The sequence below is a fragment of the Trachypithecus francoisi genome, unplaced genomic scaffold (genome assembly GCF_009764315.1).
Source record: "Trachypithecus francoisi isolate TF-2019V2 unplaced genomic scaffold, Tfra_2.0 Lachesis_group15, whole genome shotgun sequence".
NCBI classification, from domain to species: domain Eukaryota; kingdom Metazoa; phylum Chordata; class Mammalia; order Primates; family Cercopithecidae; genus Trachypithecus; species Trachypithecus francoisi.
In genome coordinates, this window is record NW_022681460.1 from 63,712,285 (window position 1) to 63,724,814 (window position 12,530).

The window sequence follows — 12,530 nt, forward strand, 5'->3', positions numbered from 1 at the left end:
TAAGATGTGTGCAGCCACTACAGAAACATTATGGCAGTTCCTCAAAAAACTAATAATAGAATGATCCAAGCACCATAGGATCTGACAGTTTCACTTCTGGGTATATATCCCTCAAAATTGAAAGCAGGGTCTCAAAGAGATATTGGTTCACTCATTTTCTTTTTTTTTTTTTTTTTTTCTTTTTTTTGAGGCGGAGTCTCGCTCTGTCGCCCAGGCTGGAGTGCAGTGGCCGGATCTCAGCTCACTGCAAGCTCCGCCTCCCGGGTTTACGCCATTCTCCTGCCTCAGCCTCCGAGTAGCTGGGACTACAGGCGCCCGCCACCTCGCCCGGCTAGTTTTTGTATTTTTAGTAGAGACGGGGTTTCACTGTATTAGCCAGGAGGGTCTCGATCTCCTGACCTCGTGATCCGCCCGTCTCGGCCTCCCAAAGTGCTGGGATTACAGGCTTGAGCCACCGCGCCCGGCCCGGTTCACTCATTTTCATAGCAGCATTATTTACAACAACCAAAAGATAGAAACAACGCAACAACGCAAGTGTGCAGAGACAGATGAATGGATAAACAGAACATGGCATATGCATACAATGGAATATATTTCAGGTTTAAAAAGGAAGGAAATTCTGACACATGCTATAACATGAAGAAACATTGAGGACATTATGCTAAGTGAAATAAGCCAGTCATTGAAGGACAAATACAGTCTGATTCCACTTATAAAGACAGAGTGCCTAGCATAGTCAAATACAGTCTGATTCCACTTATACAGAATGCCTAAATAGTCTAATACAGTCTGATTCCACTTATACAGAATGCCTAAATAGTCTAATACGGTCTGATTCCACTTATAAACAGTGCCTAGAATAGTCAAATACAGTATGATTCCACTTTTACAGCATCCCTAGAATAAATACAGTCTGATTCCACTTACACAGCATGCCTAGAATAGTCGAATTCATAGAGAAAGAAAGTAGAATGGTGGTTGTTAGGTGCGGTGGGTAGGAGGAAATGGGAAGTTATTGCTTAGTGAGTACAGAGTTTCATTTTTGCAAGATGAACAAAGTTTTGAAGATGGCTTGTGGCAGCGGTTGCACAACAATGTGAATGTACTTAATGCCACTAAACTGTACATTTATAAGTTAAGAAGGCAAATTTTATGTTATATGTATTTTATATGAGGTTTTTTAAAGTGGAAATGATGGGAAGAAAAAGGAAAACAGACTTTAATTCCTTTATAATTAGCTATGACCAGCTGTTAGTCCTGTGCTTTGAGGAACTATAGCTGCTGATAGAGTGTGTTGCTATTTACATTTGCTTCTCATAACAATTCTGTTGACAGTTATCCTAATTAACCCTTGTTTTACAGAAAGGAAAGAGATGCTCAAATTCCCAACAATGGTATCTACTGGAGTTCTAACTTTGAAAGTTTTCCAGGTGTGTGAAAACACTGACATAGCAAGAGAGCCTGCAGAGGATTTAGAATCCAAACACCTTCCACAAAACTATTGCTACAGCTTTTTGCTGACTGGTGATCCTATTTTATAATTTGGTCACTTTTTTTTTTTTTTTTGAAATGGTGTCTCACTCTGTCACCCAGGCTGAAGTTCAGTGGCATGATCTCGGCTCACTGCAATCTCCGCCTCAGGCAATTCTCCTGCCTCAGCCTCTCCAGTAACTGGGATTACAGGCAGCCACTACCACGCCTGGCTAATTTTTGTATTTTTAGTAGAGACGGGGTTTCACCATGTTGGCCAGGCTGGTCTCAAACTCCTGACCTCAAGTGATCCTCCCACCTCAGCCTCCCAAAGTGTTTGGATTACAGGCATGAGCCACCACACCCAGCACATTTTTCACTGGGTAGCGTTATTTCAAATGCATGACAAAGTTGTGCAGTCTTACTGAAAGCTGTTTCTAAACTTCCCCCAAAGCATATCTCTTTCCTTCGTGTTTGGGCTGCTCCACTTCAATTCTCATAATATTGCTGTTAATATTTGTCACATTTTCCATCCCAGTAAGGCTCTGCTGGTGATCGCATTATAGGTAAATCCAACTTGAGAAGAGTTCAGCATTAAATTTTAGTGTCAATGAAAGAGTAATATTTTATGTGTCTATTTCTCTTGATTGTAAACTCTTTTTTTATTTTTATTTTTTTATATTTGAGACAGGGTCTTGTTCTGTTGCCCAGGCTGGAGTGCAGTGGTGCGATCAAGGCTCACAGCAGCCTCAACTTCCGAGGTTCAAGTGATCCTCCCAACTCAGCCTCCCAGGTAGCTAGGACTACAGGTCATGCCTGGGTACTTTTTGTGTTTTTTGTAGAGATGGGGTTTTGCCGTGTTGCCCAGGCTGGTCTTGAACTCTTGGGCTCAAGCAATACACCCACCTCTGCCTCCCACAGTGGATTGTAAGCTGTTGATTCTTCATTATGAGCAGGGTCAGTCTCCACTTCATTTTTGTATCCTCTGTCCCTCCTATAGATTCTCAAAATACTGACTATTGAGATGGTGGCTGAAGTGTTGATGGAAGCATTGGTGATGATGGTAGGAGTAGGTGCAGTGGTGTTGACACCAATGCAAATTCCAAAAGTTACAAAGAATAACAATAGCTAATATTGATATGCACTTATTCTGTGAGACACTCTCCTGGGTGCCTTACATTTATTAACTGTGAAATCCTCAAACTACATTATGTGATAAGTTTTATGATTCCATGTTTTAGATGAAAAAACTAAAATGCTGATACATTAATTGTTTTGAGCAAGGTGTCACAGATTAGTGGTATAATCAGGATTGTTTGAATCTAGTTTTGAGTCCAAAGCTAGTATCTCAGTCTCTACAATATTTTACTTTTCCAGGAAGTTGCAGGCTATCAGGGCTTTGTAATTTAATGTTTTTCAGTCCAGCATGGTAGGAAAAGTACAAAACTTTTGAAAGAAAGATACAAGTCCCTGCTCCATCATTTCTAGTGGAGTAAGCTATTTCCTCACCTTATATAGTGAGAAATTTCTGCCCTGCCTATCTAAATGATAAGATTATCTCAGATGAAGTATTTTGCAAACTGAATATTTAATTGTAATAAATGCTGCCTTGTCTGCAGCTACTTCTGTTTTCAATAAAATTTAGTTATTTTAAGCCAGTTAAAATCTCATGCTTAAAGGACATTTTCCTTTTGTAGGTAGTGACTTATGCTAAAAATTTCTATCTGAATCAATGTTATTACTCAACTAATATGATTACTTATTTATTGCTAAAGGGGAAAAATCTGGCAGAGGCCACCAGTTGGGGACATCACCAATAATGGGACAAGCTGATATATGCCCTCCTGGTGTGATACACTGAGACATAACATGTCTTGTGTTATTCCTACCAAAAATCGAATCTTGAAGAACAATCAGAGAAACTTATTATATAAAACAAATGACGGCCGGGCGCGGTGGCTCAAGCCTGTAATCCCAGCACTTTGGGAAGCCGAGACGGGCGGATCACGAGGTCAGGAGATCGAGACCATCCTGGCTAACATGGTGAAACCCCGTCTCTACTAAAAAATACAAAAAACTAGCCGGGCGAGGTGGCGGGCGCCTGTAGTCCCAGCTACTCCGGAGGCTGAGGCAGGAGAATGGCGTGAACCCGGGGGGCGGAGCTTGCAGTGAGCTGAGATCTGGCCACTGCACCACTCCAGCCTGGGCGAAAGAGCTAGACTCCGTCTCAAAAAAAGAAAAAAAAAAAACAAACGACCTGGACTCTGCAAAAATATCAGTATCATCGAAGACAAAAACAAAGAAAACAAAAAAAAGGTGAAGAACTGTTGCAGGTTCAAAGAGACTGGAGACATAACTAAATACAATGTGTGATCCTAAAATGGAAAAAAAAAATTGCAATAAATGGCATAATTGGACAACTGGCAAAGTTTTAGTAGATCGTGTACCTTAGATAATATTATTGTCACAATGCTAAATATCCTGATTTTGATCATTATATGTTCATTAGAGAATACCCTTATTCATAGGAGATAACATACCAGAGTATTTACAGATGAAAGGTCATAGGGCACCAGGCATGGTAGTGCACCTCTGTAATCCCAGCATTTTGGGAGGCTGAGGCAGGTGGATCGCTTGAGCTCAGGAGTTTGAGACTAGCCTGAGCAACACGATAAAACTCCGCCTCTGCAAAGAATTCAAAAATTATCCAGGTATGGTGGCATGCCTGTAGTCCCAGCTAGTTTGAGCGGGGGGGGGGGGGGGGGGGGGCGGGTCAAGGTGGCAGCAAGCCAAGATCGTGCCACTGCACTCCAGCCTGGGTGACACAGTGAAACCCTGTCTGAAAAAAAGAAGAAAGAAAGAAAAGGAGGGAGGGAGAGAAAGAGAGGGAAAAAAGGAGAGAGAAAGAAAGAATCATGATGGCTGTAATTTACTCTCTATGGGCTCACCAAAAAATAAATATAAATAATATAAAAATATCACATACTTATGTATGGTTAAGACACCACATTGGGATAAAAATTAATAAAGTCAAATATGAAAATGTCAGATGAAAGAAAAAACATCTAGTAACTAGCCTCTGAGTTAGAAAGAAAGAAAAAATAGTTTTATTTGCACATAGTGGTACTTATTTTCCACAAATATGCCAGGAATCAGAGAGATCTAAATACAGGTCAGATGTAAGGCAACAATCAAAACTGCTGAATATTAGAAGAATTCCGATAGCACCTTGGAGAATCCAACTCATGTTTTGAATCCACTACATCCCCCAGCGATATCTATGGTCAGTACACAGCGTGGTAGGAAAAGTCCAAAACTTTGGAAAGAAAGAAAGAAAGACGCTCAATCATTTGCTAATTGGGTGAGGTACTTGCCGTTAGCAGTTGAGCTGAACACAATTTCTCCATTTCGGGCACCTACTCCCGATACACACGATACCTGGTGGGCCCCGATGCCAGGGCCAAAGGGGGATACTTAACCCAGGCTGAGCCAGCCAGATCTTCTTGTGCGCCCAAGTGTGAATGTACCCGTGTTCGTGTGTGTGCGCGAGCGTCTGTGCGTGCATGTTCGTGTGAGTGCGCGCGCGCGTTGACACATCGAATACCTGAAAGTCTCCAGAGCCTAAGTAACTCCTGGGAGTAAATGAATAGCGGCATCCAGCAGCAACTGAATTATCAACGTTTCTGGATTAGTTCGCAACGAAAGGGCCAGCGACTCTACTCCGGGCTGGTCCTCCTCCTACCACATCAGATTTTCCAGAAATTGCTCCGAAGCAAACTTCAGTAGCTAAGCCAGAAAAGTTAAATGAAGGAATTCTTTGCTCCTAGAGGTGGCGGGGAGGAACTGCCCGGCCACACTGTCTTTCGAATTTCACATTTTTAAATGGTCAGAGAAGCAGCGTGGCACAACCTAAAATTCAGACGCACTCCGCAAACTCCAGTTCTGCCCATCCCCTCCTGAAATCAGCGCCCTGGCAGTCCCAGGCCACCGCCCACGCGCGCACAGAGCTGCTCTGATTCTGCCCACGCCTCCGGGAGGAAAAGGGTGCAAATCAGGGGCGCCTCAGCCCCTCAAGGGTCGTCTATTCCCGGGGCCACCCTCGCGCGCGGCCGGCAGCTGGGACCGTACCTCCAGCGCGGGCGAAGCAGCACCCAACGCGGTATGGCTGGTGCAGTCCAGGCTCCCGGAGCCAGAGGAGCGGCCGCGGCTCATGGCGACCCGAGCCCGAGGGCGCGCTCGGACCCGAAACCGGCCCTGGGCTAGGCGGCGGCGCGTGGAGCCGGCGGGTGGCCGGGGCGTCTCCTCGGGCAACGGGTAAACACCGCGGGGACGCGGCGGCGCCGGGCTGCTCGCGAGTCGGGTGGCCCGGCCACTGGAGGCCGGGATGGACCCCGAACCCCTGAGCGTGGCCTCCGTGGCGAGGGCCTGCAGCTGAGCGGCCTGCAGCAGGGCGACCTGGGGGAGTCGGCGGGGGTAAGGGTCGGTCCTCCCGGTGGGACTCTGCCGTGAATGCAATTCCAGGCCTCATCCTTCTGTCAGCGATAAATGCAACCAGTGGTCAGTGTGAACGGTGCTGCCAAGAGTGAGGCATAGGAGCCTTCACAAGGGTGAACGGAGCATTTATTTAGCACCCACTATGTGCAAAGGTGTCTGCGAGCTTGCAACCTTTGCAGGTCCGGGTCCTGCGCTTGGTTTAATACTCTGCTGTCCCAGTCTTGACGTTTTTAGGAAGTTTTGAACAAGGTGTCCTACATTTTCATTCTGTAATGGGCTCCACAAGTTATGTAGCCTGCTCTGGTATGCGTTCTTTCATTTCACCTTCTCAACAACCCTACCTGGAAATACAGATACTAGTAATAACAGTATTAGTAACAGCCACAGCTTCTCATTATGAAATACTTGTGCTCTTCCATGGGCTGTTCTACCTGCTTCCCACGTATGATTGATCTCCTTAAATGAAACAAGATTATGAAGTGGATGTTAGAATAATCCATCTTCAAGACAAGGAAACAGTCACAGGAAATAAAATAAAATTTCCAAGACGTACAGGGTAAGTGGTAGAGTGAAGATCAGGCTTCAGACCACAATACTAAAGCAAAGAGAAGATGAGTAACTTGTTTAAGGTCCGGCAATTTGTAGCAGAATCAGAAAATGAAATCTTCATTCACTTCACTGTAAAGCCTTTGGTGGGCTGGGGGCGGTGGCTCACTCCTGTAATCCCAACACTTTTGGGAGGCCAAGATGGGTGGATCACCTGAGGTCAGGAGTTTGAGACCAGCCTGGTCAAGATGGTGAAACCCCGTCTCTACTAAAAATACAAAAATTAGCCGGGCGTTGTGGCACATGCCTGTAATCCCAGCTACTTGGGAGGCTGAGGCAGGAGAACCACTTGAACCTGGGAGGCGAAGGTTGCAATGAGCTGAGATGACACCACTGCACTCCAGCCTGGGCAACAGAGCAAGACACCATCTCAAAAAAAAAAAAAAAGGCTAAGGCAGGAGGATAGCTTTGAGCCCAGGAGGTCAAGGCTGCAGTGAGCTATGATCATCACTACACTCTAGCCTGGGCAACAGAGCAAGAGCATGTCTGTAAAGACAAAACAAAAAGACAAAATCAGAGCTATGGCAGCTTTTCTTGGATTCCATCAGTCATCCTATGTGCATTCATATCAACCCTGAAGATTTCTTCATCTGGACAATGGCTTTTGATCTTACAGTAACTTTGCCATGTATCTAATCCAGAATCATCTCAAGGCTTTCACTTGATGCACCTTTAAAGAAAAAGTTCTTTTTTTTTTTGAGACGGAGTCTTGCTCTGCCACCCAGGCTGGAGTGCAGTGGCCGATCTCAGCTCACTACAAGCTCCGCCTCCCGGGTTTACGCCATTCTCCTGCCTCAGCCTCCGGAGTAGCTGGGACTACAGGCGCCCGCCTCGTCGCCCGGCTAGTTTTTTGTATTTTTAAGTAGAGACAGGGTTTCACCGTATTAGCCAGGATGGTCTCGATCTCCTGACCTCGTGATCCGCCCGTCTCGGCCTCCCAAAGTGCTGGGATTACAGGCTTGAGCCACCGCGCCCGGCCCAAGAAAAAGTTCTTAATGAAAATTTAGGCTTTCAGAAATCTATTAATAGTACAATTTGGAGTAAACACATTTTCAAGATGTAGTTTTTCCTTGCAGTAAAACCACTACAAACTTGTCAAATTTTCTTTTCTTTTTTTATTTTTATTTTTTCAGACAGAGTTTCACTCTTGTTGCCCAGGCTGGAGTTCAATGGCGCAATCTCGGCTCACCACAACCTCCGCCTACTCCCAGCTACTCAGGAGGCTGAGATTACAGGCATGCGCCACCATGCCCAGGCAATTTTGTATTTTTAGTAGAGACGGGGTTTCTCCATGTTGGCCAAGCTGGTCTCAAACTCCTGACCTCAGGTGATCCACCTGCCTTCACCTCTCAAAGTGCTAGGATTACAGGTGTGAGCCACTGCACCCGGCCAAACTTGTTAAATTTTCTATGAACCAACACTGCCAGAGGAAACACAAAGTTGATTAAAACTGAAGACACCTGGAAGAGAACCAGATGGCAATCCTTCTCCATTAACTCTAATCCAATTGTTTAAGAATCCCATGTCATAAAGCCGAATTTCGGTCACTTCGGTCAACCTCGTTGCTCTTTTTTTTTTTTTTTTTTTTTTTTTGAGGCAGAGTCTCACTCTGTCGCCCAGGCTGGAGTGCAGTGGCCGGATCTCAGCTCACTGCAAGCTCCGCCTCCCGGGTTTAGGCCATTCTCCTGCCTCAGCCTCCCCAGTAGCTGGGACTACAGGCGCCCGCCATCTCGCCCGGCTAGTTTTTGTATTTTTAGTAGAGACGGGGTTTCACCGTGTTAGCCAGGATGGTCTCGATCTCCTGACCTCGTGATCCGCCCGTCTGGGCCTCCCAAAGTGCTGGGATTACAGGCTTGAGCCACCGCGCCCAGCCAACCTCGTTGCTCTTATTCATGAGTATAGAAGATATAAATTTGCACAGTCTTTAAAAATCAGCATGAAACAGATTTTTCTCTGTACAAAACAATGTGACTTTGTGGTAACTGGAGGCGGAAAAAGTACTTGGCTCAGCCCTTACCAGATGCCTTTGAGATTTCTGGGATATCAAGACATGAGCCAAGTGACTCTTCAAGCAGTATCTGATGATGTGATGACGTAAAAGAAGTTCAGCTGGGGGGACCCTGAGGTCTGGACCTTGGAGGAGATGATGATTTGGACTAGCTGAGACCATGGTGATAGAACATTTCAGTCTGGGAGTTGGAGGGAGTAGTCTCTAGGTCTGATAACAGTTTAAGCAAAGGAGAGAAGAAAAAATGTACAAACAAGCTCCAGTCCAGACCTCTCACAAAACCCCGTGTGTGGGCAGCGCACTGTGGCCCACAATACCTCAGTACAGACCTCTGTTTTGGAGTTTTCTTGTGGTGTCATAAGTTTAGAACTCTCGTTTCCTCCTTTTGCTTGTTTGCTTGTTTGTTTTACAGATGTACATGTTTCTCATAGGAACATTTGTAACATGATAACTTTTGGGACTTTTGACTTCCGTATAAAAACTTGTCACTGAAATCACTCCTATGATATTTTAATTGCCTAAAGGTTGTTTAAAAGAGTAGGCTTGGCCGGGCGCGGTGGCTCAAGCCTGTAATCCCAGCACTTTGGGAGGCCGAGGCGGGCGGATCACGAGGTCAGGAGATCGAGACCATCCTGGCTAACACTGTGAAACCCCGTCTCTACTAAAAAAATACAAAAAGCTAGCCGGGCGAGGTGGCGGGCGCCTGTAGTCCCAGCTACTCCGGAGGCTGAGGCAGGAGAATGGCGTAAACCCGGGAGGCGGAGCTTGCAGTGAGCTGAGATCCGGCCACTGCACTCCAGCCGGGGCGACAGAGCGAGACTCCGTCTCAAAAAAAATAAAAAATAAAAAAAAATTAATAAATAAAAGAGTAGGCTTGATTTTACTATTTTCCTAAACACTTGCTATGATCTAAATGTTGGTGGTCTCCATCCCAAATTCATTTGTTGGAACCTAATACCCCTTGTGATAGTGCTAAGAAGTGGGGCCTTTGGGGAATGATGAAGTCATGGAGGCACCACCCTCATGATTGACATTAGCCCTTCTAAAAGTAGCTTGGATTTGTTAAAGGATACAAAGGGACAGCTCGACAGGGGGAATAAGTTCTAGTGTTCCATACCACTGTTTGATGACTACTGTTTACTATAGTACATTGTATAGTTTCAAATAGCTAGAAGGAGGATATTGAATGTTCCTAACACAAATAAATAATAAATGCTTGAGATGATGGATCTACTAATTATCCCGGTCACTATATATTATTTGTATCAAAACTTCACTATGAAAAAAAAAAACAGGCCGGGCGCGGTGGCTCACGTCTGTAATCCCAGCACTTTGGGAGGCCGAGGCGGGTGGATCACGAGGTCAGGAGATCGAGACCATCCTGGCTAATACGGTGAAACCCCGTCTCTTCTGAAAATACAAAAAAACTAGCCGGGCATGGTGGTGGGTGCCTGTAGTCCCAGCTACTTGGGAGGCCGAGGCAGGAGAATGGCGTGAACTCGGGAGGCGGAGCTTGCAGTGAGCCGAGATCGCGCCACTGCACTCCAGCCTGGGCGATACAGCGAGACTCCATCTCAAAAAAAAAAACAAAAAAAAACTTCACTATGAATCCCATAAACATATACAGTCATATGTCCATTTAAAAACCACATTAAAATTTTTAGCCGGGCACGGTGGCTCATACCTGTAATCCCAGCATTTTAGGAGGCCGAGGTGGGCGGATCGCGAGGTCAAGAGATCGAGACCATCCTGGCTAACATGGTGAAACCTCCGTCTCTACTAAAAATACAAAAAATTAGCCGGGCTTGGTGGCAGGCGCCTGTCGTCCCAGCTACTTGGGAGGCTGAGGCAGGAGAATGGCATGAAGCTGGGAGGTAGAGCTTGCAGTGAGCCGAGATTGTGCTATTGCACTCCAGCCTGGGTGACAGAGTGAGACTCCATCTCAAAAAAAAAAAAATTAAAATTTTTAAATGAAGAAAATATTTTCAAAAGCGAAATTCTTTCTTAAAAGGACATATCTATCTATATCTATATCTATATATAAAGTAACAGTTTTGAAACTTAGAAAAAGTGGCTTGAGTGAGCTCCCTTGCTTCTTCCTCCATGTGAGGAGATAGCAAGACAGGCTGAGCACAGTGGCTCAGACCTGTAATCTCAGCACTTTGGAAGGTCAAGGTGGCCAGATCACCTGAGGTCAGGAGTTCAAGACCAGCCTGGCCAATGTGGTGAAACCGTGTCTCTACAAAAAATTAGACAGTTGTGGTGGCGACTACATGTAATTCCGGCTACTCAGGAGGCTGAGGCATGAGAATAATTTGAACCTGGGAGGCAGAGTCTGCGGCTAACCGAGATGGCGCCACTGCACTCTAGCTGGGCAACAGAGCAAGACTGCATCTCGGGGGGCGGGGAAAGAGGACACAGCAAGAAGGTGCCACCCACCCATAAGGAACAGGAGGAGCTCACCAGGCTCTGAATCTGTTGGCTCCCTGATCTTGTGCTTTCCGGCCTCCAGAACTGTGAGAAATAAATGTCTATTGTTTATAAATTATCCAGTCTGAGGTATTTTTGTTGTAGCAGCCTGAATGGACTAAGTCCTAGCTGAACGAGATGTTCTCAAAGCCTGCAAGCAGCTCCTTCAGTCATCTACAAGAAGATTACTTGGTGAAGTACAGACCACTGAAACCTGCTATTGCAAGTGAGTGGCAGCACTTCAAGGTCTTTAAAGCCATTCTCAGTCCTTTCCTAGACTTGTTTCACTTGTCTGCTAATCCTTATTTGATTTATCTAATAAATGAACACTCTTCAGCAATGACTTTAATTCATCCTAAAACACATCCCCTGTCCCTTATTTGTTCTATTGTGACATACAGCTGGTTGTCAAGCAATTTGTCGGTGTCATTTCCAAACATTTTCATACATTTTCACTTCATTTATTTTAAGGTCCATTTTCTTTTTTTTTTTTTTTTGAGACGGAGTCTTGCTCTGTCGCCGGGGCTGGAGTGCAGTGGCCGGATCTCAGCTCACTGCAAGCTCCGCCTCCCGGGTTCACGCCATTCTCCTGCCTCAGCCTCCCGAGTAGCTGGGACTACAGGCGCCCGCCACCTCGCCCGGCTAGTTTTTTTGTATTTTTTAGTAGAGACGGGGTTTCACAGTGTTCGCCAGGATGGTCTCGATCTCCTGACCTCGTGATCCGCCCGCCTCGGCCTCCCAAAGTGCTGGGATTACAGGCTTGAGCCACTGCGCCCGGCCTTTAAGGTCCATTTTCTATCTTTTCCCCATACATATGACTGTTTCCAATATATTTTCACACCTAAAATAAATGTGATCTGTCTTATAACTTTACTGTAGGCTAAGCTTAGAGAACCACTGAGAACTCACTTTATGAAAAATAAACAACTCAAAGACCTTAGTTTCACTACTCAGGTAAATTGCAATTGTTCTTTTAAAAAACATCTTACCAAAAATGTAAAGTGCATTTCAAGACATTTTAATTGGGTAAATATAAGGTTCTAAAAAATACCTACAGTAAATATATATTTTCTGGTCCTATATCATGTTTATTTGACTGTAAATTCAATACATTTTAATGCCATTTTAATTGGTATTTTCTTAACTAGTCAAAAAGATTTGTTGTATATAATACAATACCACCATTCATGGCCTTACTAAAGTGATCTTTCAGTTGTGAAATTGCAAGTTTAAAATAGTTTAATATTCTTGGAAAAATTTACAGGGATAAATTGGGCATTCAATGTTAACATTTTTCTGTTCTAGGAGGAGAAAGCACTTTCTAGCAAAGGACTGCCAGAAGGACTGCATCACATGTCTTTTTATAGGAAAAGTGTCAACCAATCGGAAGGATTATGGAAAGTCTGGGGTGAAGCAAGAGCTACAGGAGCCTTCTTTGAATGCTCCGTCCTCTGAATCACCTGGCAGCTAATTATTCCTAAAG

General features: G+C 44.9%; 1 long non-coding RNA gene across 1 annotated transcript; it reads left to right on the forward strand.

Moving 5' to 3' along the window:
* Positions 1 to 526: 526 nt before the first annotated feature.
* On the forward strand, positions 527 to 6,722 carry LOC117097267. The gene is made up of 3 exons (XR_004442889.1): positions 527 to 536; positions 1,728 to 1,732; positions 6,594 to 6,722. It is a non-coding gene; the product is annotated as an uncharacterized LOC117097267 (long non-coding RNA).
* Positions 6,723 to 12,530: the final 5,808 nt, after the last annotated feature.